This window comes from Ovis aries, chromosome 2 (assembly GCF_016772045.2).
Source record: "Ovis aries strain OAR_USU_Benz2616 breed Rambouillet chromosome 2, ARS-UI_Ramb_v3.0, whole genome shotgun sequence".
Taxonomy (NCBI): Eukaryota; Metazoa; Chordata; class Mammalia; order Artiodactyla; family Bovidae; genus Ovis; species Ovis aries.
The window spans coordinates 179,336,250-179,343,374 of NC_056055.1; the positions used below are offsets into that span (position 1 = coordinate 179,336,250).

The 7,125-nt window shown below is 37.3% G+C and overlaps 1 non-coding gene across 1 annotated transcript; it reads right to left on the reverse strand.

Moving 5' to 3' along the window:
• Positions 1–243: 243 nt before the first annotated feature.
• LOC114113286 (U6 spliceosomal RNA) lies at positions 244–350 on the reverse strand. Its single transcript, XR_003588349.1, has one exon. It is a non-coding gene; the product is annotated as a U6 spliceosomal RNA (small nuclear RNA).
• Between the last annotated feature and the right edge of the window lie 6,775 nt (positions 351–7,125).

Genomic DNA, 7,125 nt, shown 5'->3' on the forward strand with positions numbered 1-7,125 from the left:
CTCCACACTGTTCTCCATAGTGGCTGTACTAGTTTGCATTCCCACCAACAGTGTAGGAGGGTTCCCTTTTCTCCACACCCTCTCCAGCATTTACTGCTTGCAGGTTTTTGGATCGCAGCCATTCTGACTGGTGTGAAGTGGTACCTCATTGTGGTTTTGATTTGCATTTCTCTAATAACGAGTGATGTTGAACATCTTTTCATGTGTTTGTTAGCCATCTGTATGTCTTTGGAGAAATGTCTAAAAAATACGGAACGCTTCACGAATTTGCATGTCATCCTTGCACAGGGGCCATGCTAATCTACTCTGTATCATTCCAATTTTAGTATATGTGCTGCCGAAGTGAGCACAGGGGTTGCAGTTTTGCATTAGTTTATGTGGCTATTTGATTAATGTCTCTCTTTGCCAACTGGGATATAAATTCCATAGGAATATGAACCAAGTCTCTTGTGCATCACTGTTGTATCCCTAGTACCTAATGATACCTGGCACATGGCAGATAAACAATAAGTATTTGTTGAAAGGCTGAAAGAATGAATAAGTGACTATATCTTGTGAATGTGCTATAATTTGCTTGCACTCTATTGTTGTTAAACACTTTTTTCATTATTATAAATGAAGTTGCAGTGAGTATTGCACATAAAGCATTTCCCATGAATAAAATGGTTCCCCAAATGCAATGTATTTAATACTAGTACCCACCCATGAATGCTATATCATTCCTGTAAAGTGTCAAAAAATAGACAACATCTATAATATTCTTGATGAGAGAATCTGGTCTCATTATGCTCTCTAGGTTTGCTGGTTATAACATAGAACATACTGGCTACTGAGTAATAATTGTATCTTTAGGTAAGACCCAAAGTGGGGATTTGGCAAAGGTGCTCTTTGTTTCCCTGGTGGTGCCCAAGAGCTTGGGTGGCATCTGGGTATAGTAAGAGATGTACTTACAGTGGACAGAATTCTAAAAATGGGTCCCAAGATCCTATGATTAATCTACAGGACCTATGTATATAATGAGCTATTACTACCATAATTATGTTGTGTTGTATGGCATGGTTGACTTTAGGATAGATAGATTAAAAGAAAAAGCTAGGAAATGAGATGCCCATAAAGGCTTTGAAAAACTCTTGCATGTTTCTTGGAATTTAGAAAGTCATACACATGGGTAGGGCTATATGCATGCTCAGGGCTGTGTGAGTGCTGAGAAAGACCTGAAATAAATGTCCTAAGCTCTCACCTCTGGCTCACCTTGAAGTTCTATATAAATCTGAAGTAAAGACTAAGGTAAATTTGTCAGCTGGCTGGCTGATTGTTAAGACGTGCCCTAATATGCACACCAAGATTCTAAACAAAGACTGAGACACCTACTGGTTTCAAGAGTTTAAAGAAATTTCTGTTTAATAATTAGCAACTACTAAGCTAACTGAGGAGACATTTCATTTACCAAATAAAACAGAGAATACAGATTTTATTCTGTATTCTATTCTATAAAAATAGTTCAGAAAAGTCACTAAACAGACAACAATCAGCAATAATAACAAACTCTGGGAAGGAGGGAGAATATAATTTTCAGAGTTTCCACATATGTCCCATTTTCAACAAATTTATGAGACATGGAAAGAAACAAGAATGGATAGCCCAAACAGAGGAAATAAGCACATGATAGAAACGGTCCCTGAGGAAGCCCAGATGGTGGACTAAGTAGATAAAGATTTTAAATCAACTATTTAAAATACATTCCAAATAACTTAAGAATATCATGTTTATGAAATCAAAGAAAATATGAAAGCAATGTTTCACCAAACAGAGACTACCGATAAATATATAAAAGTTATTAAAAAAGAACCAAATAGAAACTATGGAGCAAAAATATACAGTAAGTGAAATTTAAAAAAACTTACTAGAAGGGCTCAAAAGCAGGTTTGATAAGGTGGAATAAAGAATCACTGAACTTAAAGACAAGTCACTTGAGGAACAGAAAGAAAAAGGAAAAAAAAAAATGAATAGAGCCTTAGAGACCTGTGGTGTATTCAAATGTATGAACACACACACAATGGGACTCCCAGGAGGGACTAGAACAACAGGAGTAGAAAGAATACATGAAGAAATAATGGCTGAAATATCCCAGATTTGTTAAAATAAAAACAAAAACATTTATCCACACATCTAAGAAGCTCAGTGAGCTCCAAGTAGGACAACCTCAAAGAGAGTAACACCTAGACAAAACATAATCAAATTGTTGAAATGCAAAGACAGAGAGAGTCTTGAAAGCAGCAATAGAGAAGTAACTCACCACTTGCAAGATTAACCTGATTTCTCATCAGAAACCATGGACAGCAGAGGCAGTGGGGTGATGCATTCCATGTGTTCAGAGTATAAGAATGTCAACCAATAAATCCATTGAATCTGTCCTTCAAAAATAAAGGAGAAATTAAATCATTGTGACATAAATTCGAGAGAATGTTGTATACGAAAATTAACTTGAAAATGGATCAAAGACCTAAATATAACAGCTAAAATATAAAACAGAAGAAAACACAGGTCTAAAACTTCATGACCTTGTCTTAGGCAATGGTTTCTTAGCAATGTCACCTAAAGTTCAAGGAACCAAAGAAAGACAGATCAATGAATAGCATCAAGAAAATAGAAAGATATCCCCCAGAATGAAAGAAAATATTTGCATAAACACACACACAATGGATAATATACTCTTTTTGAAATATGATGTAATAAAATATTTATATAGAAAAAAGATAAATTACCTAGATGGGCTTTATTTAATCACATGAACCCCTTTAAAAGCAAATGTTTTTTTCGGGTTGGTGGCAGAAGGAAATGAGAGTAATGCTATCCTTATCTTCCCTGATATGCAGAATCTTGTGTAAAGATTCAGCTGTGAGGCTGAGTCTAGAATTATCTCACAATTATCTTCTTCTGTTCCTTTGTTTTCTTTTTAAAATTAATTTTTATTGGAGTTTAGTTGATTTATGATGTATTCATTTCTACTGCACAGGAAAATGGATCAGGCATACATGTACGTATATCCCCTCCCTTTTGCACTTCCTTTCCATTCAGTTTCCCCACAGTGCATTGAGTAGAGTTCCCAGGGTTATACAGCATGTTCTCATTAGTTATCTATTTTATGTGCAGGTGTGTTAAGTTGCTTCAGTCATGTCTCACTCTTTGTGACCCCATGGACTGTAGCCTACCAGGCTCCTCTGTCCATGGGGATATTCCAGGCAAGAATACTGGAGTGGGTTGCCATACCCTCCTCCAGGGGATCTTCCCAACCAAGGGATGGAACCCACGCCTCCTGCATTTGCAGGTGGGTTCTTGACTGCTAGTGCCACCTGAGAAGCCCTTCTTTTGTACATAGTGTCAATATTGTGTATGTGTCAGTCCTAATTCTTCTTGTTCCTTTCTTATTTTAGAAGGACTGATGGGTGGATCTAATTAACTGTAATAATTTTAGAATATATATATATCCTCAAAATGTGATTCTGACTGACTGGCTGACAATCTGGAGTCTCCACAGAAGGCCACTTACCAGAGGACTTCACCATTGCTCAAAATCTAACTTTCAGCACCCAACAGACTTGGGAAGCAGCCTTTGTCTCCACACTGGGAGTGGGCGGGACAAGCAACAACCAGCCTGGTGGAAAATGATCGATGAACTGTTTATGCAAAGTGTTCATGGGTACAAGGGAAACAATTAAAAATGAGAGTTTTGAATTCCAGATGAAGAAAACATTCTAAACACATCATAGCATTAAAACAATAATAGCAACTGACTAACCAACAACTTAAACAGGTATTTACTTAAAAAGGGAGAGAGAAAAGTGAGTGGCCCTTAGACATTTTTTTGTAATGTAAAATGCCAGAGGAAAATAAAGCGATGATTACTGAAGTTCAGTGAAGCAGGCTATGCCCCTAAATTCTCTCCTTAGCCAGTTATCATTCGTTTGAAAGCTACAAAAAAGAATACACAAGCATGCAAGACTTTAGTACTATAGTACTTTTCACATTTTTAAAAAACTAAAAATTTCTTAACAATAAGGGAAATAAATGAACTAGTCAAAATAAATGGAATAGAACAGGAAAAAAAGAAGAAGAAAGATTAAAGACAATTTTATAAGTGAGAAAGCAGAATACAGTTTATATTAAGTTCTAAAAACTTAATTTTGTAAAAAAGCAACAATATAGACAAAAGACTATGTAATCCAAGTAGATTAAAAATACGCTAGATTTAGCAATGACTATATAAGCAAATTAAATCAATTGTACAGAAATAATTTTCAAAATACTAGACTATTAATTTTCAGTTTCATTGAAATATATAATTTTTGACAAATTTCCAAAAATTGGTACATAGAAGTTATCACTATATCAATAACTCTAAAATAAATCTAAAGATTGAAAAAAATAACCCCAGGAAATGGGTCAGGCCTGGGTGGTTTCACTAGTGTTTTATGGTCTTTCAAGAGATACATGATGCTGATATTGTTTAAACTTTGTAGAGCACTGGGGAAAAAAAGGACCCTTGCAATAACTTTATTTTTGTATGGATAGTGTAAGCCTTGTGGCCAAAACTTGAAAGAGGTAGCATAGGATAAAAAGAAATGAAAAACTGTGAGTAATTTCTCATTTATCCATGAAGCAAACATGTTGAATAACATATTAGAAATACAAATCCAGCAGTAGAGTCAATGAATAATTCACCATGACTAAGTAGAATTTATTTTAGGAAAATGAGTATGACACAATGTTTGGAAATCTATTAATATCATTCATGATATTAGTAGGTTAAAGGGGAAACACTATTCTCATAATTTCCAAATATGAATTTTATAACATTTACTATTACGATTAAAAGAACAAAATCTCAGTCTTTAGGAATAGGTGTGTCCTTCTTACCATGTGGGGGCTGGAAGCTTGGTCTCAAGTGAACAACAGACACATCAAAGACACGGTGGGTTAGATGAGGTCAGATGAAATAAAACAACACTTCCTAATGTTATTCTTAGACTTCAACACAGTTTTGGAAACGCTGCTTTATACAAAGAGAAGTGAAAATAACAGCAAGTGAAAGAAGAATGAAAATTGTAAAGGATAAAGTTATAATTTATAGGAAATATAGAGACATGAATGGCTTCTGAAAAACCTAATATAATCAACTAAAACCAGTATTGGACATAATGAGAGTTCAAAAGATTTTAATTTGTGTTTTATTGCATAACAATTAACAACTAGAAAACAAATTAGAAAGCAATTCTGATTTATAGGCACACTGGAAAAAAAAAAACAAACACCAACGGAACAGCAAATTGTCTGAGTCAAGACTTAATGTGTCCTAAAGGCAAAATGTTCAAGCTGATTTTAGAAAAGGCAGAGGAACAAGAGGTCAAATTGGCAACATCCGCTGGATCACTGAAAAAGCAAGAGAGTTCCAGAAAAACATCTATTTCTGCTTTATTGACTATGACAAAGCCTTTGACTGTGTGGATCACAATAAACTGTGGAAAATTCTGAAAGAGATGGGAATACCAGAACACCTGATCTGCCTCTTGAGAAACCTGTATGCAGGTCAGGAAGCAACAGTTAGAACTGGACATGGAACAACAGACTGGTGCAAATAGGAAAAGGAGTACGTCAAGGCTGTATATTGTCACCCTGCTTATTTAACTTCTATGCAGAGTACATCATGAGAAACACTGGACTGGAAGAAGCACAAGCCGGAACCAAGATTGCCGGGAGAAATATCAGTAACCTCAGATATGCGGATGACACCACCCTTATGGCAGAAAGTGAAGAGGAGCTAAAAAGCCTCTTGATGAAAGTGAAAGAGAAGAGTGAAAACGTTGGCTTAAAGCTCAGCATTCAGAAAACAAAGATCATGGCATCTGGTCCCATCACTTCATGGGAAATAGATGGGAAACAGTGGAAACAGTGTCAGACTTTACTTTTTGGCGCTCCAAAATCACTGCAGATGGTGACTGCAGCCATGAAATTAAAAGACGCTTACTCCTTGGAAGAAAAGTTATGACCAACCTAGACAGCATATTCAAAAGCGGAGACATTCCTTTGCCGACTAAGGTCCATCTAGTCAAGGCTATGGTTTTTCCAGTGGTCATGTATGGATGTGAGAGTTGGACTGTGAAGAAAGCTGAGTGCTGAAGAATTGATGGTTTTGAACTCTGGTGTTGGAGAAGACTCTTGAGAGTCCCTTGGACTGCAAGGAGATCCAACCAGTCCATTCTGAAGATCAGCCCTGGGATTTCTTTGGAAGGAATGATGCTAAAGCTGAAACTCCAGTACTTTGGCCACCTCATGCGAAGAGTTGACTCATTGGAAAAGACTGTGATGCTGGGAGGGATTGGGGGCAGGAGGAGAAGGGGACCACCGAGGATGAGATGGCTGGATGGCATCAATAACTCGATGGATGTGAATCTGAGTGAACTCTGGGAGTTGGTGATGGACAGGGAGGCCTGGCCTGCTGCGATTCATGGGGTCGCAAAGAGCTGGACACGACTGAGCGACTGAACTGAACTGATGCAGATGACACCACCCTTATGGCAGAAAGTGAAGAGGAACTAAAGAGCCTGTGGATGAAAGAGAAAGAGGAGAGTGAAAAAGTTGGCTTAAAGCTCAGCATTCAGAAAATGAAGATCATGGCATCTGATCCCATCACTTTATGGGAAATAGATGGGGAAACAGTGGAAACAGTGTCAGACTTTATTTTTCTAGGCCCCCAAATCACTACAGATGGTGACTGCAGGCATGAAATTAAAAGACGCTTGCTCCTTGGAAAAAAAGTTATGACCAACCTAGATAGCATATTCAAAAGCAGAGACATTCCTTTTCCGACTAAGGTCCGTCTAGTCAAGGCTATGGTTTTCCTGTGGTCATGTATGGATGTGAGAGTTGGACTGTGAAGAAAACTGAGTGCCGAAGAATTGATGCTTTTGAGCTGTGGTGTTGGAGAAGATTCTTGAGAGTCCCTTGGACTGCAAGGAGATCCAACCAGTCCATTCTAAATGAGATCAGCCCTGGGTGTTTTTGGAAGGACTGGTGCTAAAGCAGAAACTCCAGTACTTTGGCCACCTCATGCGAAGAGTTGACTCA